This window comes from Scardinius erythrophthalmus (genome assembly GCF_964197995.2).
Source record: "Scardinius erythrophthalmus genome assembly, chromosome: 19".
Taxonomy (NCBI): Eukaryota; Metazoa; Chordata; class Actinopteri; order Cypriniformes; family Leuciscidae; genus Scardinius; species Scardinius erythrophthalmus.
The window spans coordinates 32,352,794-32,375,327 of NC_138239.1; positions in this window are offsets into that span (position 1 = coordinate 32,352,794).

Sequence of the window (22,534 nt, forward strand, 5' to 3'; positions counted from 1 at the left end):
TAAAGCGTTATAGCCATAGACTGTATGGTTATAGCTGTTATGGATCACGAACTCTTTGGCGAGTATTGAAGTGCCAACAAAACGAAAGTGTCCATATTCGGATACACTCAGACTGTGTGACAAACGGAGGAATAAAACCCAGATAAATATCGGCAGGCGTTTTCGAGATGGAGAGAGCTGCGCGTCAATCTTGGACTTGACAGAGACTCTGCTCTCGCGAGTGTATTAATAGACAGGTAAGACATGCAACTGTCAATAATAGCACTTATAAACAAAGTTATATTGCTCTTTGTACTTTGGTAAGGCTTTTTATCACGTGTGGTGACCGAGCTTATGGCAGTACAATTAAATACAATCGGATATGATGTTAAAAAAATATATTTAGTCATTACTTGCAAATGTTCGTTCAAATTTACTTTTAGATATTGGTTTGAACACGTTAAACAACACGGCATTAACCATAAAAACGTAAAACTGCACAACATTAACCAAACAAATCATTTGACAAATAGCTGTATGTTGTAACGGGATAATATAGCATAACATTTCACGTTCCTTGCAGTTCATTAATTATGATGAAATAAAATAATACGATCAGACAGGTAATACAAAAACGAATAAATTACCTCATCCGTGATCATGATTCATTAATTCCATGTAGATATATCGCTAGATGGTGAAAACGCATTAAAAACGACATCTCCCATCGTCACCTCCTTCATAGCGTCATCAAGCTTCGCCTTTGTTATTGTTGGAAACTGCGCCCTCTTATGGTCAAATACCAAAGTCGCATACTGGAGCTTTAACAGAAAAGTCCAAAAGCATTATGGTTTCTCAATAAAATTATTATTGGTTTCAGTTTACATATTTAATATTTTTTTACATATTTCATCAGTGTAACATATCTAATTGTCAATTGTGATATCACAAGGGTAAGGATGTTTTCCTGGTGAGCTTGACTGTAGAATGTGAACATAGATCACTTTGTTTCATCTTGGCTTTATCCATGGCGGTAACAAGCTTCCATAGTATCAGGCGTGTTTGATTATTAGGGCAACATCTAAAATGTGCAGTGGAACCACTGAATTAATCTTGATTCACACACACACACACACCTATCTAAATGGACATTCTATAGACGTTCGTTCGCTCGTTTGCAAGCCATGACGTCTCTCGAGGAAAAAACAATATCGCGCTCGCGCAGATCATATTCTCAGGGGCGGGACAAATTCTCTTTGCGGGCAAAGAAGAGAAAGGGGAGGTGACCTTTCCCCTTATGACGACATAAAGGGAAGGTTTCTAGATTCGACCGTCTAAGCTTTCATTTTCTCAAAAAGGGCTTGGTTTACACCCATCAAATCATCTAGCCACTGGGGGACCATAGGCAGGCTAGGGGAACTCATATTAATGTTAAAGGTCCCGTATTATGCCCCTTTTCACAAGATGTAAAATAAGTCTCTGATGTCCCCAGAGTGTGTATGTGAAGTTTCAGCTCAAAATACCCAACAGATCATTTTTTACAGCATGTTTAAATTGTCATTTTTTGGGGCACAGAAAAACGCGCTGTTTTAGTGTGTGCCCTTTAAATGCAAATGAGGTGCTGCTGGACGATGCAGGGGGCGGAGCTTCATGAGCTCGCGCTCAGTCTGTCAGGACAATTTCAGCTCACGGAATGATAATATCAGAAACTCTCAGTAACGGCGTTCATTTCGAGTCGGACAATAATGCCTACAGAGTCAGAGTGCTGTATAGAGATGAAACAGGTATAGTTTAGTAGTTTAATTACGGTTATTATAACGTATTTGTCATCTGCTTGTAGGCTATGTATCCATTATTTATTAATAGCCTACAAGTCTGCTGTCTGAATGATGATCAAACATATACTGATGAGTTAAATAAAGTTTATTGTACATCACACAAAAGATGTTTGTGACACACAAAGACTTTGTCTAGTTTTTCAGAGTGCGAACCATTTACAGTCTCTTATCACACAAAAGATGAAAAGTCAGTTTTACTTCAGAAAATCACCGTAAGAGCTGAGTAAACAGTAAGTTATAAGAAGTGCACATAAGAAGTGCACAAGTAGCCAGTAGAGTTGAGGGAGCATTCCTGTGGGCGGAGGCAAAGTCCTTTTAGGCAAGTCGTGCCACTCGGCCGCCATCTTGGCAACGCCTCCGGGCAGCTATTTCGGACTAACAAGACCAGGCTCCTATCTAAATGAATGGGCAGAGAGTCAGAACTGCACTTTCACTGGTCACTGGGACATAAAAACTGCATGTATAGAAACCTGCTGTAAAATATGATAAAAATCGCTGAAAAAGTTTGATGACTTTGCCCCACAATAAGGTTTAAAACGCCTTTTCCCCCACAGCTTATACTTTTACTACGCATGCGCAAGGGTTCACGACACCAACTTCATTTACGTCTCTATCCAGAATGTCGGTGTTGTGCATATTCAATGTCAATATTGTTCTCCTTTATTTAAATATAAGCAGGTTTGCACTTTATCAGTAATAACAATGAATTAAAATGAATCGGTTCAAATGAATCATTAGTTCGCTAATTGGGTGTCATACGGTTGTGTGATTATCCCAGCAGTTAGGACATGGACATCACATCCCACAAGGTTAGTGTCAACACAGAAAACATTACATCACTGGATAGGTTTTTTCGTTTATTTAGAGAGTAATTTTATGTCAGCTGAATGTGCGGACCGCATTTCAGAGAAGATAAGGCAACGTATTTTAGCACAATTCACACCCAGCGGTAATTCGGGGGGGGGGGGACTTTTACCATCATGTCGTTTTATTTTGACTAATATGCGTGCGGGAGAGAGAGCAAGACAGCGCTTAATTTGGAGACGGTGAAGTCTTGTAACTCTTGTTTACACTTTTGCCTGGCTTCGGAAAGAGAGAGATAGAGAGAGAGAGAGAGAATTTGAATTTTTACACTCCTTTATTATCACATTCTTCCTTTTACAACTCCAACTCCTTTTAAAAAATTAACATTTACAACTTTTTCCTCCAAATTAAAACCTTAAAAAGAAAAAAGAAAAGAAAAAAGTAAATTACAAAAGAAAAATTAATTGTTCCTCTTCATCAACTGTACACAAAGTTTTTCCTATTCCCCAAATTTCATTAAAAACCATTAAATTATTTATCATTTTATAGTAAACAAATTCTGCTTTAATTCTTGCCGTTATTATGGCCTTTAAAGTCAGATCGGGGTCCCCTGAAACTTCACCTTTTAGTTTCCGCTTCCTTGTCAACCATATTGCCAACTTTGCCTCGCCCACTATAAAGTTTATCAAGGAAATATTCCTCCTCTTTGCAGCAACATATTTAAGACCAAAAATAAAATTCACTGTGCTAAACACTTCTCCCAATTTTATGAACCAATCTTCCAAGGTCTGAAATAATCTTCTTAATCTAAAACATAGCAAAATCACATGATCTATTGACTCCTCAGCATTGCAAAAAACACACTCCTTTACCACATTGGGATCAAAATGTGCCACATGTTTATTTGTGGCTATCGCCCAGTGAACGACTCTCCACTGGAGATCCGCAGTCCTTTTCTCCAGGGAAGGTTTATAAAAAGTCTTCCAACATCCCTTAGGGGAAGAAACTGCCCCAAAAAGATCGGTCCATTTTGATTCCCTTACTGTCATAAGGGAGGAGTAGTGTGTCACTTTCACACATGTTATGTAAATTGCTTTCTTAGATGTTTCTTCAAACGTTTTTAACTGAGGAGTTCTGAAATTGAGAATGGAATCATCCTCTGGTTGTTCTTCAATGGCTGCAGAAATCTTTAAGTCTGGAAATTCATAATGTTCTTCATTGTTCTGTGGAGTCATCTCATTCACTTCTTTAAACTGTCTCAATGCAGAAGGTAAGACCGAAAAGATTCTCTGTAGTATTATATTCATGAACCTCACAGACTTGATGCCAGTCAGACAGCACATCTCCTCAGGACTTTTCCATTTGTTTCCAGTTCTCAAATCGGATACTTTTGTACAATGAGCTTTGCCATTACAGATCTCAAGCTCTCCAGATTTAGTTCCTTGGCTTCTATCAGAGGGTTGCTGAAAAGAGGTTCATGTTGTATCCAGCTTCCAGGATCTGAAAACTCTCTCTCTACTTTAAAAGCAGATTTCCATGCTTTTAAAACTGACTGATAAAAGGATGAAGTACCACTCAAATTCAGATCAGTCAGCCTTACTAAAAACAACTGTTTATCATATTTAAAAATGTCCACTTTTTGCAATAAAGCACAAGCTGTATCAGTCCACATGGAATTCCCAGAATACAACAGTCTTTGCACTGCTTGGATTCTAAAGGTCTTAATTCGACTTTGTATGTCCATTAGTCCATGTCCACCTTCATTGACGGGCAAAAAAAGCACAGCAGCCTTTGTCCAGTGGTATCCAGACCAAAAGAAATCAATTAATCTCTTTTGGATTTCACAAACAACATCATTTGGTGGGTTCATTACAATCATTTTATGCCAGATCATAGAGGCAACTAAGTTGTTAGTCACTAGTGCCCTCCCCCATATGACAGCTTAGGCAACAACCACTTCCATTTGGACAATTTTCCACATACTTTTTCAACCATTCCCTCCCAGTTCTTTTCCTGATATCTTTCCCTCCCAAGAAATACCCCTAAAAACTTCAACCCTTCATTTCCCCATTTAATTTCACCTGGAAGTACTGGAGGAGGCTTCTCTTGCCAATTCCCCATAATGAACCCTTCACTTTTGTTCCAGTTGACCCTTGCAGATGAGGCCTTTTCATAAATACTAAGACTTTCTTTTAATGCTTCAACATCATTTTTGTTTTTGATAAAAACAGTAATATCATCCGCATAAGCGGATACTTTAATAGGCCTTTTTTCAAACCCTTTAACCATAAAACCTTCTAATTTTTTTTCTTAATTGACATAGTAGAGGTTCAATTGCTAAAGAATAGAGTTGTCCTGATAAAGGACAACCCTGTCTAATACCCCTATTTACTAAAACTGGTTGACTAAGTCCACCTCCCACCTTGAGCATGACTGATGCCCCATTATATAAAAGTTTTATTCCAGATAAAAAGGAATCTCCAATTCCAAAAGCTTTGAGAGTATTAAACAAATAAACATGATCAACTCGATCAAAAGCCTTTTCTTGATCAATTGAAAATATACCAACATCTTGATTATCCATGTATGCCAAATCAATAACATCTCTTAAAAGAAAGAGGTTATCCATTATAGTTCTCTTTGGTATACAATAAGTCTGATCTCTTTGTATCAAAGACCCAAGGTATGTTTTTAGTCTGAAAGACACTTCGCAATAATTTTATAGTCTGTACATAATAATGCAACTGGTCTCCAGTTTTTTAAAAGACCAAGGTCACCTTTCTTGGGAAGTAATGAAAGTACAGCTCTTTTACAACTTGTTGGCAGTTCCTTCTTTTCAAAAGAGGCTTTAAAAACCTCCAACATGTCTTCCTTGAGTACATGCCAAAAATGTTTATAAAATTCTGAAGGAAGTCCATCAATTCCAGGGGCTTTACCAATAGAAAGTTGCTGAACTGCTTTTGACAAGTCTTGCATTGTTATCTCAGAGTCCAACTCCTTTTACTGTTCATTATCCAGTTTTGGTATATCTTTAAGTAAAAAGTCCATACTAGAGACATCACAGTTTTGTGCTCCAAACAGATCCTTATAAAAATCTATTGCAAGCATCCTCATCTCTTTTGGATCGGAGGTTAAAAGTCCATTTTCACGTTTCAGATGTAACATCTGTTTTCTCTCCATTACTTTTCTTTCTAAATTGAAAAAGAAAGAACTAGGAGCGTCCATATCGTTCAGTGAAGAAAAACGAGCTCTAATTAAAGCTCCTTTTGCATTCTCATGAAGAAGAGTTCCCAAAGCTTTCTTCCTTTTTTCCAACATGCTTACATCAATTAAATTATTGTTTACTGCATTTATTTCAAGTTGTTCTATATCTCTCTCAAGGTCTTTGATTGTCTTTTTAATCAAACTATTTGTATGAGCAGTATAATTTTGACAAAACATTCTTATTTGGGTTTTTCCTACTTCCCACCATTGAACAATATTATCATAATCATTTCTCCTTTCTTTCCAGTTATTCCACAATAAAACAAATTTCTCACAGAAAGTTACATCATGCAACAATTTAATATTAAAATGCCAATAAGAACTGAAGCTTTTTGATTTTTTCAAGCTTATTTCCAACGAACACAAATGATGGTCCGTAAAACCATTTGGGGAAATAACAGATTTTTTAATATTATTACTTCTACTAATATACACCTGTCTAGCCTTGCTGAACTAATATGATTACTGGAAACTTTTACCCATGTGTACTGTCTTGCCATTGGATGATGTTCTCTCCAGACATCAAATAAATCATAATCCCTAATAATATTACTTAACACATTTATTGAAGGAGGACAGGGTTCCTCTCCATTTCTATCCAATGTAAAATCTAGGGTGCAATTCCAATCACCACCTATAATCAAAAATACATTCTTATCAAAAACTTTTAAGCCATCATTCACTTTCTTAAAAAAATTAATTCTCTCTGCTCCATTATTCGGTGCATAGCCTATACATTAATAAATACAAACAATGAACCCATTATTTCTACCTGAACAACTAAACCCCTACCTTTTTCTATCTCACAAGCAGAAACAACAGTCATATTAAAGCTGCAAGCAGCGATGAAAGGGCCCTCGCACCCGTGCCGCCGCCACCCGGTGGCTTTAGGAAGACAGAGCATGGTTGGACAATGTGCATTTAAGGAGGTATATATAGTAGTTGCTAGCATGTTTAGTATGTTTTTAGCATGCTTAGTACACAATAGTTATGTGGTTAGTACTGCATTACTGTGTTAACCATGTCAGTTTCTGTTGCCAGTAGGTGGGGCTATGTCTATATCTGAATATCGCTATGTAGATGTGTTCAGTGCAGGACTTTTATCAAACATGTGGAGTTTGGGGCAGATTGGACATTGTATGCTTGAGTTACAACAACTTCCTTTAGCATTTCTAGCATGTTTTATGATGTTTCTAGCATATTACATATTAATTTTGGGGTAGATTGGACATTGAATGCCTGAGTTACAGCAAATTCATATTTAATTGCAGTAATAGGATGCTTTAACACTTAGCTAAGTATTTGATTGCATGTTTCTAGTATGTTGCTAACATGTTTAACAGTTGGTGACACTTTTTTATATGTTATTAGGAGTCCAGAATAGTGTTAAACGTCACTTCCTGTTGCCAGCAGGCGGCGCTATGACTATATCTGAATATGAGCATGGACTTGTGTTCAGGAGATAACTATTATCAAACGTGTGAAGTTTGGGGTAGATTGGACATTGTATGCCTAAGTTACAACAACTTCCTTTAGCATTTCTAGCATGCTTTAGAACTTAGCTATGTGTTGCTAGCATGTTTCTTGCATGTTACATATTAAGTTTGGGGCAGATTGGACATTCCATGCCTGTGTTACAGCAAATTCATATTTAATTGCAGCAATAGCATGCTTTAGCACTTAGCTAAGTGTTTGCTAATATGTTTCTAGTATGTTGTTAGCATGTTTAGCACTTGCTGGCACTTTTTTATATGTTATCAGGAGTCCACAACAGTGTTTAACATATCACTTCCTGTTGCCAGCAGGCGGTGCTATGACTGTAACTGAATGAGCATGGTCATGTGTTCAGGACAGAACGCTTATCAAAAGTGTGAAGTTTGGCGCAGATTGGACATTGCCTTCTTGAGTAACAACAACATCCTGTTTCATTGAATTAGCTAAGTATTGCTAGCATGTTTTAACATGTTTCTAGCATGTTTAGAAGTCAATGGCATTTTTAACATGTTGCTAGAACGGCATCAACGTGTTAAACATGACACTTCCTGCTACCAGTAGGTGGCGCTATTACTATAACTGAATATTCTCATGTAGATGTGTTCAGGCCATGACTCTTATCAAACGTGTGAAGTCTGGGGCAGATTGGACATTCTGTGCCTGAGTTACAACAAATTTCTATTTAATTGCAGTAATAGCATGCTTTAGCACTTAGCTAAGTGTTTGCTAGCATGTTTTAGCATGTTTCTAGTATGTTGTTAGCATGTTTAGCACTTGCTGGCACTTTTTTATATGTTATCAGGAGTCCACAAGAGTGTTAAACATGTCACTTCCTGTTGTCAGCAGGTGGCGCTATGACTATAACTGAATATGAGCATAGTCATGTGTTCAGGACAGAACGCTTATCAAAAGTGTGAAGTTTGGGGCAGATTGGACATTCCATGCCTTAGTTACAGCAACTTCCTATTTATTTGCAGCAATAGCATGCTTTAGCACTTAGCTAAGTGTTTGCTAACATGTTTCTAGTATGTTGTTAGCATGTTTAGCACTTGCTGGCACTTTTTTATATGTTATCAGGAGTTCACAACAGTGTTTAACATGTCACTTCCTGTTGCCAGCAGGTGGCGCTATGACTGTAACTGAATATGAGCATGGTCATGTGTTCAGGACAGAACGCTTATCAAAAGTGTGAAGTTTGGGGCAGATTGGACATTGCCTTCTTGAGTAACAACAACATCCTGTTTCATTGAATTAGCATGCTTTAGCACTCAGCTAAGTTTTGCTAGCATGTTTTAACATGTTTCTAGCATGTTTAGAAGTCAATGGCATTTTTAACATGTTGCTAGAACGGCATCAACGTGTTAAACATGACACTTCCTGTTACCAGTAGGTGGCGCTATTACTATAACTGAATATTCTCATGTAGATGTGTTCAGGCCATGACTCTTATCAAACGTGTGAAGTTTGGGGCAGATTGGACATTCCGTGCCTGAGTTACAGCAAATTCCTATTTAATTGCAGTAATAGCATGCTTTAGCACTTAGCTAAGTGTTTGCTAACATGTTTTAGCATGTGTCTAGTATGTTGTTAGCATGTTTAGCAGTTGCTGGCACTTTTTTATATGTTATCAGGAGTTCACAACAGTGTTAAACATGTCACTTCCTGTTGCCAGCAGGTGGCGCTATGACTATAACTGAATATGAGCATGGTCATGTGTTCAGGACAGAACGCTTATCAAAAGTGTGAAGTTTGGGACAGATTGGACATTCCATGCCTTAGTTACAGCAACTTCCTATTTATTTGCAGCAATAGCATGCTTTAGCACTTAGCTAAGTGTTTGCTAACATGTTTCTAGTATGTTGTTAGCATGTTTAGCTCTTGCTGGCACTTTTTTATATGTTATCAGGAGTCCACAACAGTGTTTAACATGTCACTTCCTGTTGCCAGCAGGTGGCGCTATGACTGTAACTGAATATGAGCATGGTCATGTGTTCAGGACAGAACGCTTATCAAAAGTGTGAAGTTTGGGGCAGATTGGACATTCCATGCCTGAGTTACAGCAACTTCCTGTTTCATGGCGAAACATCAAAATTTGTCAGGCCGCCGAGGGCCCGCCCTTCGACGAAAACTCAAGATCTTCGCAATTTAACGTCGCAAAGGCCTTAAGATTACACTCACCAAATTTGAAGATGATCAGATTAAAACTGTAGGAGGAGTTCGTTAAAGTACGAGGCCTGAAAATGGCAAAAAGTGCACAAAAATCAGAGAGGAAGTTGAAAATGGCTGACTTCCTGTTGTGTTTAGAGCTATGCTCCAAGAGACTTTTTTGTAGGTATTAGGTCATTACACATATGTACCGAATTTCGTACACGTACGTGGAACACAGCGAGAGGCGCACTCTGTTGAACTTTTATAGGTGGCGCTATCGAGCCATTTTGCCCCGCCCAATTCTGAAACCTATATCAGATGTAAATTTTCGCCAGTTCTGACGCGTGTGCAAAGTTTCGTGAGTTTTCGAGCATGTTTAGGCCCTCAAAAATGCAATTAAATGCGGAGAAGAATAATAATAATAATAATAAACAGAGCAATTCCAAGAGGGTCCTCACACCATCGGTGCTCGGGCCCTAATTAAAGCTGCAAGCAGCGATGAAAGGGCCCTCGCACCCGTGCCATCAACACTCGGTGGCTTTAGGAAGACAGAACATGGTTGGGCAATGTACATTTAAGGAGGTATATATAGTAAGAGTATGTCAAAGTCAGTTACAAAATGTTTTGTATAATGGTGATAATAGCATGCTTCATGACTCAGCTAAGTGTTGCTAGCATGTTTAGTATGTTTCTAGCATGCTTAGTACACAATAATTATGTTGTTAGTACTGCATTACTGTGTTAACCATGTCAGTTTCTGTTGCCAGTAGTTGGGGCTATGTCTATATCTGAATATTGCTATGTAGATGTGTTCAGTGCAGGACTTTTATCAAACATGTGAAGTTTGGGGCAGATTGGACATTGTATGCTTGAGTTACAACAACTTCCTTTAGCATTTCTAGCATGTTTTATGATGTTTCTAGCATTTTACATATTAATTTTGGGGTAGATTGGACATTGCATTCTTGAGTTACAGCAAATTCATATTTAATTGCAGTAATATCATGCTTTAGCACTTAGCTAAGTGTTTGCTAGTATGTTTTAGCATGTCTCTAGTATGTTGGTAGGATATTTAGCACCTACTGGCATTTTTTATATGTTATTAGGAGTCCAGAACAGTGTTAAACGTCACTTCCTTTTGCCAGCAGGCGGCGCTATGACTATAACTGAATATGAGCATGGACATGTGTTCAAAAGATAACTCTTATCAAACGTGTGAAGTTTGGGGTAGATTGGACATTTTATGCTTAAGTTACAACAACTTCCTTGAGCTTTTATAGCATGCTTTAGAACTTAGCTAAGTGTTGCTAGCATGTTTCTTCCATGTTACATATTAAGTTTTGGGTAGATTGAACATCCCATGCCTGTGTTACAACAAATTCCCATTTAATTGCAGTAATATCATGATTTAGCACTTATCTAAGTGATTGATAACATGTTTTAGCATGTTTCTAGTATGTTGTTAGCATGTTTAGCACATGCTGGCACTTTTTTATATGTTATTAGGAGTCCACAACAGTGTTTAACATGTCACTTCCTGTTGCCAGCAGGTGGCGCTATGACTGTAACTGAATATGAGCATGGTCATGTGTTCAGGACAGAACGCTTATCAAAAGTGTGAAGTTTGGGGCAGATTGGACATTGCCTTCTTGAGTAACAACAACATCCTGTTTCATTGAATTAGCATGCTTTAGCACTCAGCTAAGTTTTGCTAGCATGTTTTAACATGTTTCTAGCATGTTTAGAAGTCAATGGCATTTTTAACATGTTGCTAGAACGGCATCAACGTGTTAAACATGACACTTCCTGTTACCAGTAGGTGGCGCTATTACTATAACTGAATATTCTCATGTAGATGTGTTCAGGCCATGACTCTTATCAAACGTGTGAAGTTTGGGGCAGATTTGACATTCCGTGCCTGAGTTACAGCAAATTCCTATTTAATTGCAGTAATAGCATGCTTTAGCACTAAGCTAAGTGTTTGCTAGCATGTTTTAGCATGTGTCTAGTATGTTGTTAGCATGTTTAGCACTTGCTGGCACTTTTTTATGTTATCAGGAGTTCACAACAGTGTTAAACATGTCACTTCCTGTTGCCAGCAGGTGGCGCTATGACTGTAACTGAATATGAGCATGGTCATGTGTTCAGGACAGAACGCTTATCAAAAGTCTGAAGTTTGGGGCAGATTGGACATTGCCTTCTTGAGTAACAACAACATCCTGTTTCATTGAATTAGCATGCTTTAGCACTCAGCTAAGTTTTGCTAGCATGTTTTAACATGTTTCTAGCATGTTTAGAAGTCAATGGCATTTTTAACATGTTGCTAGAAGGGCATCAACATGTTAAACATGACACTTCCTGTTACCAGTAGGTGGCGCTATTACTATAACTGAATATTCTCATGTAGATGTGTTCAGGCCATGACTCTTATCAAACGTGTGAAGTTTGGGGCAGATTGGACATTCCGTGCCTGAGTTACAGCAAATTCCTATTTAATTGCAGTAATAGCATGCTTTAGCACTAAGCTAAGTGTTTGCTAGCATGTTTTAGCATGTGTCTAGTATGTTGTTAGCATGTTTAGCACTTGCTAGCACTTTTTTATATGTTATCAGGAGTTCACAACAGTGTTAAACATGTCACTTCCTGTTGCCAGCAGGTGGCGCTATGACTGTAACTGAATATGAGCATGGTCATGTGTTCAGGACAGAACGCTTATCAAAAGTGTGAAGTTTGGGGCAGATTGGACATTGCCTTCTTGAGTAACAACAACATCCTGTTTCATTGAATTAGCATGCTTTAGCACTCAGCTAAGTTTTGCTAGCATGTTTTAACATGTTTCTAGCATGTTTAGAAGTCAATGGCATTTTTAACATGTTGCTAGAACGGCATCAACGTGTTAAACATGACACTTCCTGTTACCAGTAGGTGGCGCTATTACTATAACTGAATATTCTCATGTAGATGTGTTCAGGCCATGACTCTTATCAAACGTGTGAAGTTTGGGGCAGATTGGACATTCCGTGCCTGAGTTACAGCAAATTCCTATTTAATTGCAGTAATAGCATGCTTTAGCACTTAGCTAAGTGTTTGCTAACATGTTTTAGCATGTGTCTAGTATGTTGTTAGCATGTTTAGCACTTGCTGGCACTTTTTTATATGTTATCAGGAGTTCACAACAGTGTTAAATATGTCACTTCCTGTTGCCAGCAGGTGGCGCTATGACTGTAACTGAATATGAGCATGGTCATGTGTTCAGGACAGAACGCTTATCAAAAGTCTGAAGTTTGGGGCAGATTGGACATTCCATGCCTGAGTTACAGCAACTTCCTGTTTCATGGCGAAACATCAAAATTTGTCAGGCCGCCGAGGACCCGCCCTTCGACGAAAACTCAAGATCTTCGCAATTTAACGTCGCAAAGGCCTTAAGATTACACTCACCAAATTTGAAGATGATCAGATTAAAACTGTAGGAGGAGTTCGTTAAAGTACGAGGCATGAAAATGGCAAAAACTGCACAAAAATCTGAGAGGAAGTTGAAAATGGCTGACTTCCTGTTGTGTTTAGGGCTACGCTCCAAGAGACTTTTTTGTAGGTATTAGGTCATTACATGTATGTACCGAATTTCGTACACGTACGTGGAACATAGCGGGAGGCGCACTCCGTTGAACTTTTATAGGTGGCGCTATCGAGCCATTTTGGCCCGCCCAATTCTGAAACCTATATCAGATGTAAATTTTCGCCAGTTCTGACGCGTGTGCAAAGTTTCGTGAGTTTTCGAGCATGTTTAGGCCCTCAAAAATGCGATTAAATTCGGAGAAGAATAATAATAATAATTAAAGCTGCAAGCAGCGATGAAAGGGCCCTCGCACCCGTGCCATCAACACTCGGTGGCTTTAGGAAGACAGAGCATGGTTGGGAAATGTACATTTAAGGAGGTATATATAGTAAGAGTATGTCAAAGTCAGTTACAAAATGTTTTGTATAATGGTGATAATAGCATGCTTCATGACTCAGCTAAGTGTTGCTAGCATGTTTAGTGTGTTTCTAGCATGCTTAGTACACAATAATTATGTGGTTAGTACTGCATTACTGTGTTAACCATGTCAGTTTCTGTTGCCAGTAGGTGGCGTTATGACTATAACTGAATATGAGCATGGTCATGTGTTCAGGACAGAACGTTTATTAAAAGTGTGAAGTTTGGCGCAGATTGGACATTGCCTTCTTGAGTAACAACAACATCCTGTTTCATTGAATTAGCATGCTTTAGCACTTAGCTAAGTATTGCTAGTATGTTTTAACATGTTTCTAGCATGTTTAGAAGTCAATGGCATTTTTAACATGTTGCTAGAATGGCATCAACGTGTTAAACATGACACTTCCTGTTACCAGTAGGTGGCGCTATTACTATAACTGAATATTCTCATGTAGATATGTTCAGGACAGAACGCTTATCAAAAGTGTGAAGTTTGGGGCAGATTGGACATTCCATGCCTGAGTTACAGCAAATTCCTATTTAATTGCAATAATAGCATGCTTTAGCACTTAGCTAAGAGTTTGCTAGCATGTTTTAGCATGCTTCTAGTATGTTGTTAGCATGTTTAGCACTTGCTGGCACTTTTTTATATGTTATTAGGAGTCCATAACAGTGTTAAACATGTCACTTCCTGTTGCCAGCAGGTGGCGCTATGACTATAACTGAATATGAGCATGGTCATGTGTTCAGGACAGAACGTTTATTAAAAGTGTGAAGTTTGGCGCAGATTGGACATTGCCTTCTTGAGTAACAACAACATCCTGTTTCATTGAATTAGCATGCTTTAGCACTTAGCTAAGTATTGCTAGTATGTTTTAACATGTTTCTAGCATGTTTAGAAGTCAATGGCATTTTTAACATGTTGCTAGAATGGCATCAACGTGTTAAACATGACACTTCCTGTTACCAGTAGGTGGCGCTATTACTATAACTGAATATTCTCATGTAGATATGTTCAGGACAGAACGCTTATCAAAAGTGTGAAGTTTGGGGCAGATTGGACATTCCATGCCTGAGTTACAGCAAATTCCTATTTAATTGCAATAATAGCATGCTTTAGCACTTAGCTAAGAGTTTGCTAGCATGTTTTAGCATGCTTCTAGTATGTTGTTATTATGTTTAGCACTTGCTGGCACTTTTTTATATGTTATTAGGAGTCCATAACAGTGTTAAACATGTCACTTTCTGTTGCCAGCAGGTGGCGCTATGACTATAACTGAATATGAGCATGGTCATGTGTTCAGGACAGAACTCTTATCAAACGTATGAAGTTTGGGGCAGATTGGACATTCCATGCCTGAGTTACAGCAACTTCCTGTTTCATGGCGAAACATCAAAATTTGTCAGGCCGCCGAGGACCCGCCCTTCGACGAAAACTCAAGATCTTCGCAATTTAACGTCGCAAAGACCTTAAGATTACACTCACCAAATTTGAAGATGATCAGATTAAAACTGTAGGAGGAGTTCGTTAAAGTATGAGGCCTGAAAATGTCAAAAACTGCACAAAAATCTGGGAGGAAGTTCAAAATGGCTGACTTCCTGTTGGGTTTAGGGCTATGCTCCAAGAGACTTTTTTGTAGGTATTAGGTCATTACATGTATGTACCGAATTTCGTGCACGTACGTGGAACGTTGCGGGAGGTGCACTCCGTTGAACTTTTATAGGTGGCGCTATCGAGCCGTTTTGCCCCGTCCAATTCTGAAACCTATATCAGATGTAAATTTTCGCCAGTTCTGACGCGTGTGCAAAGTTTCGTGAGTTTTCGCGCATGTTTAGGCCCTCAAAAATGCAATTCAATGCGGAGAAGAATAATAATAATAATAATAATAATTAAAGCTGCAAGCAGCGATGAAAGGGCCCTCGCACCCCTGCCATCAACACTCGGTGGCTTTAGGAAGACAGAGCATGGTTGGGAAATGTACATTTAAGGAGGTATATATAGTAAGAGTATGTCAAAGTCACTTACAAAATGTTTTGTATAATGGTGATAATAGCATGCTTCATGACTCAGCTAAGTGTTGCTAGCATGTTTAGTCTGTTCCTAGCATGCTTAGTACACAATAATTATGTGGTTAGTACTGCATTACTGTGTTAACCATGTCAGTTTCTGTTGCCAGTAGGTGGCGTTATGACTATAACTGAATATGAGCATGGATGTGTGTTCAGGACAGAACTCTTATCAAACGTGTGAAGTTTGGTGCAAATTGGACATTGCCTTCTTGAGTAACAACAAAGTCATGTTTCATTGAATTAGCATTCTTTAGCACTTAGCTAAGCATTGTTAGCATGTTTTAACATGTTTCTAGCATGTTTAGAACTCAATGGCATTTTTAACATGTTGCTAGAACGGCATCAACGTGTTAAACATGTCACTTCCTGTTGCCAGTAGGTGGCGCTATTACTATAACTGAACATTCTCATGTAGATGTGTTCAGGCCATGACTCTTATCAAAAGTGTGAAGTTTGGGGCAGATTGGACATTCCATGCCTGAGTTACAACAAATTCCTATTTAATTGCAATAATAGCATGCTTTAGCACTTAGCTAAGAGTTTGCTAGCATGTTTTAGCATGTTTCTAGTATGTTGTTAGCATGTTTAACACTTGCTGGCACTTTTTTATATGTTATTAGGAGTCCATAACAGTGTTAAACATGTCACTTCCTGTTGCCAGCAGGTGGCGCTATGACTGTAACTGAATATAAGCATGGTCATGTGTTCAGGACAGAACGCTTATCAAAAGTGTGAAGTTTGGGGCAGATTGGACATTCCATGCCTGAGTTACAGTAAATTCATATTTAATTGGCAGTAATATCATTCTTTAGCACTTAGCTAAGTGTATGCTAGTATGTTTTAGCATGTCTCTAGTATGTTGGTAGGATGTTTAGCACCTACTGGCATTTTTTCATATGTTATTAGGAGTCAAGAACAGTGTTAAACGTCACTTCCTGTTGCCAGCAGGTGGCGCTATGACTATAACTAAATATGAGCATGGGCATTTGTTCAAGAGATAACTCATCAAACGTGTGAAGTTTGGGGTAGATTGTACATTGCCTTCTTGAGCAACAATAAAGTCCTGTTTCATTGAATTAGCATGCTTTAGCACTTAGCTAAGTATTGCTAGCATGTTTTAATATGTTTCTAGCATGTTTAGAACTCAATGGCATTTTTAACATGTTGCTAGAACGGCATCAACGTGTTAAACATGTCACTTCCTGTTGCCAGTAGGTGGCGCTATTACTATAACTGAATTTGAGCATAGACGTGTTTAGGCCATGATTCTTATCAAACGTGTGAAGTTTGGGGCAGATTGGACATTCCATGCCTGAGTTACAGCAAATTCCTATTTAATTGCAGTAATAGCATGCTTTATTACTTAGCTAAGTGTTTGCTAGCATGTTTCTAGTATGTTGCTAACCTGTTTAGCACTTGCTGGCTCTTTTTTATATGTTATTAGGAGACCACAACAGTGTTAAACATGTCACTTCCTGTTGACAGCAGGTGGCGCTATTACTATAACTGAATATTCTCATGTAGATGTGTTCAGGCCATGACTCTTATCAAACGTGTGAAGTTTGGGGCAGATTGGACATTCCATGCCTGTGTTACAGCAAATTCCTATTTAATTGCAGCAATAGCATGCTTTAGCACTTAGCTAAGTGTTTGCTAGCATGTTTTAGCATGTTTCTAGTATGTTGTTAGCATGTTTAGCACTTGCTGGCACTTTTTTATATGTTTTTATATGTCCACAACAGTGTTTAACATGTCACTTCCTGTTGCCAGCAGGTGGCACTATGACTGTAACTGAATATGAGCATGGTCATGTGTTCAGGACAGAACGTTTATTAAAAGTGTGAAGTTTGGCGCAGATTGGACATTGCCTTCTTGAGTAACAACAACATCCTGTTTCATTGAATTAGCATGCTTTAGCACTTAGCTAAGTATTGCTAGCATGTTTTAACATGTTTCTAGCATGTTTAGAAGTCAATGGCATTTTTAACATGTTGCTAGAATGGCATCAACGTGTTAAACATGACACTTCCTGTTATAAGTAGGTGGCGCTATTACTATAACTGAATATTCTCATGTAGATGTGTTCAGGACAGAACGCTTATCAAAAGTGTGAAGTTTGGGGCAGATTGGACATTCCATGCCTGAGTTACAGCAAATTCCTATTTAATTGCAATAATAGCATGCTTTAGCACTTAGCTAAGAGTTTGCTAGCATGTTTTAGCATGCTTCTAGTATGTTGTTAGCATGTTTAGCACTTGCTGGCACTTTTTTATATGTTATTAGGAGTCCATAACAGTGTTAAACATGTCGCTTCCTGTTGCCAGCAGGTGGCGCTATGACTATAACTGAATATGAGCATGGTCATGTGTTCAGGACAGAACTCTTATCAAACGTGTGAAGTTTGGGGCAGATTGGACATTCCATGCCTGAGTTACAGCAACTTCCTGTTTCATGGCGAAACATCGAAATTTGTCAGGCCGCCGAGGACCCGCCCTTCGACGAAAACTCAAGATCTTCGCAATTTAACGTCGCAAAGGCCTTAAGATTACACTCACCAAATTTGAAGATGATCAGATTAAAACTGTAGGAGGAGTTCGTTAAAGTACGAGGCCTGAAAATGGCAAAAACTGCACAAAAATCTGAGAGGAAGTTGAAAATGGCTGACTTCCTGTTGTGTTTAGGGCTATGCTCCAAGAGACTTTTTTGTAGGTATTAGGTCATTACATGTATGTACCGAATTTCGTGCACGTACGTGGAACGTTGCGGGAGGCGCACTCCGTTGAACTTTTATAGGTGGCGCTATCGAGCCGTTTTGCCCCGTCCAATTCTGAAACCTATATCAGATGTAAATTTTCGCCAGTTCTGACGCGTGTGCAAAGTTTCGTGAGTTTTCGCGCATGTTTAGGCCCTCAAAAATGCAATTCAATGCGGAGAAGAATAATAATAATAATAATAATAATAATAATAATAAACAGAGCAATTCCAAGAGGGTCCTCACACCATCGGTGCTCGGGCCCTAATAATAATAATAAACAGAGCAATTCCAAGAGGGTCCTCACACCATCGGTGCTCGGGCCCTAATAATAAACAGAGCAATTCCAAGAGGGTCCTCACACCATCGGTGCTCGGGCCCTAATAATAATAAACAGAGCAATTCCAAGAGGGTCCTCACACCATCGGTGCTCGGGCCCTAATAAACAGAGCAATTCCAAGAGGGTCCTCACACCATCGGTGCTCGGGCCCTAATAAACAGAGCAATTCCAAGAGGGTCCTCACACCATCGGTGCTCGGGCCCTAATTAATATTTTTTCCAAAAAGAATGGCAACACCCCCACTTAGATTTGAGCCATGACTAAAGTAAATGTTTCCCTCCCACCACATACTCCAGTCTATCTCGTCTAACATATCACTGTGGGTTTCTTGTAAAAAAGTTATATTAATGTTTTTTTTCTGTATATATTCAGATATAACAGCCCAGGGAACTACACTGCGACCAAAATGGTCGCATATGCGACCTTTTGAAATGCCATTGCGACCGTAATTTTTAATGGGTCGCAAATGTATCACTGATTATTTTTGTACCTATGTTTTAGGCTATGATTTACTATGAACATTTATTAAAAAAGAAATGTGTATTTTAAGAATACGTTTTATAACGTGCACTGCCTATGAGCATTCAAAACATCAAGTTAACTTCAGCCCCGCGACCGTTACTTAGATTAAAACCATTGTATCAGTGCTGCGCGAGCGGCTCTCTCTCTCTCACACACACAAACACGGACGCGCACACACAGAGAGAGAAGATAATTGTAAAATGAAAATTGACGGGCTATAGTTTACATTTAATATTTAATGTTTTATATTTTAACGTGTTCTAACGTGTGCGTTCCTTCATCAGCGCGTAACGTTACGTGAAGCTCACATGCACTAAAAGCCTGTCTACCAGCGCCTGGATAATGGACTAAGTTATCTTTCGAGTCTTATTGTGCTTATACTATTAAATACACACAAGGTTTAGATAAACAAAGTCGGTTATGACTAAAGTGAAAGCAAACTTGAGAAAATTGAATAAATCTGCTTGTCAAATGCGTGTATATTAGACGCAACTCTTAAAGAGACAGTAGCAATAGTAAACACGCTGCCGCTTGTCCTTAAAGGGATAGTTCACCCAAAAATCATTTAAACGCACTCTAATGTTGTTCCAAACCTGTATTAATTTCCTTCTAATATTTTCTAATATTTTTCTAATATTAATATTTTGAAGAATGTGGCTATCCAGTAGCTGGTCCCCATTGACTTCCAAAGGAGAAAAATATTCTAAGTCACTGGGGTAGGCCTACATCAACTGTTTGGTTACCCACATTCTTCCAAATAACTTTTATTTTCAACAGAAGAAAGAAACTCATTCGAGTTTAAAACAACTTGAGAGAGTAAATTATGACAATTTGAAATTTTAGGAGAACTATTCCTTTTATGTTAATAAAACAACAAAATGCAAAGAGAAAATCACTCACTGCTCTTGAATGAAGTAGCTTTAATAAGTATCAATGTATAATTTATACAGTGAAGTGTATTTTGTTTTATTTTCATATTTGTTCATTTAATTACTTTCTTCAATGCTACTGTTAAATACACCTACTGAAGCTGAAAACATAAAACACTATTTAATTTGTATATTAAGTTGTGTATGTGTAATGTGCATCTTTGATCTTAATATTTAATAACAAAGAAAATAATGACAAATATTTTTATCTTCACCCCTGTCTGGCATTTTTTTTATATATGTTTTGTTACCCAAGGCTTTGTTTTTAAAATATGAACATAAGTTTTGGCTGTAATGCTCAGTCGCAAAATAGTAAAACCAACATAAAAAAGAATCGTGATAAAATCGTGAATCGTGATTTTCCTGAAAAAAATCGTGATACAATATTTTTGCCATTGGGATAATAAATTAAGTAGCCTATCTTAATTGTACACAATGTTCCTGTTTTTTTTTAGTATTTTTTTTATGCCATAACAGCAATATTAATATCGGTTATTATCGGTATCGACCACAATTTTCACATCGGTGCATCACTACTTAAGAGTTCAGGAGTCTGCCCATCTGTGCCAACCATAGCATGTTGAAATCCATTTAGGAGAAAATCTATCCCAACCAATGTTAAAGAAAACAAAAACAAGAAGGCATGTGGTTTAAAAGATGGCAAGTAAAATAAAAAGCACATCTGTATGTAATACAGTTTCATTATTGTTTATTATTATCCAGAGCGGCTAACTATAAATAATTTGTGCGACCAAATCATGTTTTGCGCCAGTAACTGAAAAAGTTAGTAGCGCAAGTGCCACCAGTGGAAAAGGTTAGTGTAGTTCCCTGCAGCCCTTTTGTTTTTTCCCCTCCCTCCATTTATGTTAATGGTTCCTATTTTAAAGCTCTCCATATATAGAGGGAAAAGAAAGAAAAAAAATAGGACAGAAAGGAAAGACAGTTTAAAATAGAAAAGAAGATTCACCCTTTGTGACATTAAACAAGTTTAGTTAATCTTTTGGTCGAACATTTGCCTCTCCTTAATTTTGTAACGATTTTCTTTAGTCTAAACCTTTTCCTTCTGCTAAGTTCTTCAAATCCTACTGTTTTCTGTATTTTCATTACTGAAATCAAAAACTTTCCAACATCTGGGAAAAACTCGCTTACTTCAAACTTTCTGCCAAAAATTTCATCCAGAAAATCATTAATTTCTTTTACAGTATACAACTGTTCATCCCCACACTGAGATGGGATATCCGACATTTCAGACAAATTATCATCATCATCACCTTCCTCCATTTCATGACCAATTCCTTCTTCCTCTATCTGTGACCCAAAAAGGTGATCTTCAATTTTATCACCAATAGTAGTCCTATCTGTTTCAAGAGTACCAATGACCTCAGATCTTTCAACTTCAATACTTATCCCGCTATGTTCCTCGACTACTTCACTTACTGTAGGCCTACTTTCTTCACTGTCTTTTACAGCCTCACCACTTCCAGTTTCACTTTTTCCCGTAGTTGGCCTATTGAGTTGGTCTTTCCTTACTTTCATACTCTGCTCTTCTGATGTTGGTAAAACTACTTCGTGTTCACTTGTGTTTTCATTTCTTTCAATCTGCCTTTTGTTTGGACAAGCATTTTTCTTATGTCCAATATCTCCGCAATCAAAACATTTGAGGCTGCCAGTATTCGCGTAAATCATATAGGATTTCCCTTCATGCTGAACGCGAAAAGAGATGTCCAAAGAAGGCGATTCCAAAAACATAAACACTTGACGTCTGAATGAGAGCACGTGCTTTAATGCTTGATTTTTACAACCTAGCGGAATCATTTTTATTCCGCTAGCAAGTTTTCCAAACCTGAGTAATTCTCGTTCAATTTCACTACTAGGTATGAACGGCGGCACATTAGAGATTGTAACTTTCGTTGAAAGGGAAACCAGCGGTGAAATAACACAAAAAACACCACTTACCCAGACTCCGCTTTCAATCAACCGACCAACCAAACTCTGCTCCTTCAAGAAAATCACAACGGCCTTATTCATTCGCGAGGCAGAAACTATATTTTCAAATCCAATTTGCTCTCCCGCCGCGACAAGTAGGCTACATCCTCCACAGAAGCATCGGCCACAGGCACGCACCTGACTCCATGACGGAGCGACAGAGAGGAGTCACACCCACTCGGGTGAGCCTCCATTCTCACACCCCGCCACGAAGTAAAAAAACAACAACAAATTAAATAATGAAAAATAAAAACTAAAATAAAAAATTGAAACAAACGAAAAAGAAAAAACGAAAAGCAAAAAACAAACAAAAAAAAACAAAAAAAATTAAAACAGCTTCCCAAAAAGAGGAAAAATCAGTTGCTCTTCTCACCCGTGAAACGCTCACGCACCCCACACTCCCGACATGCAACCACTGATCTATATAGAATGACA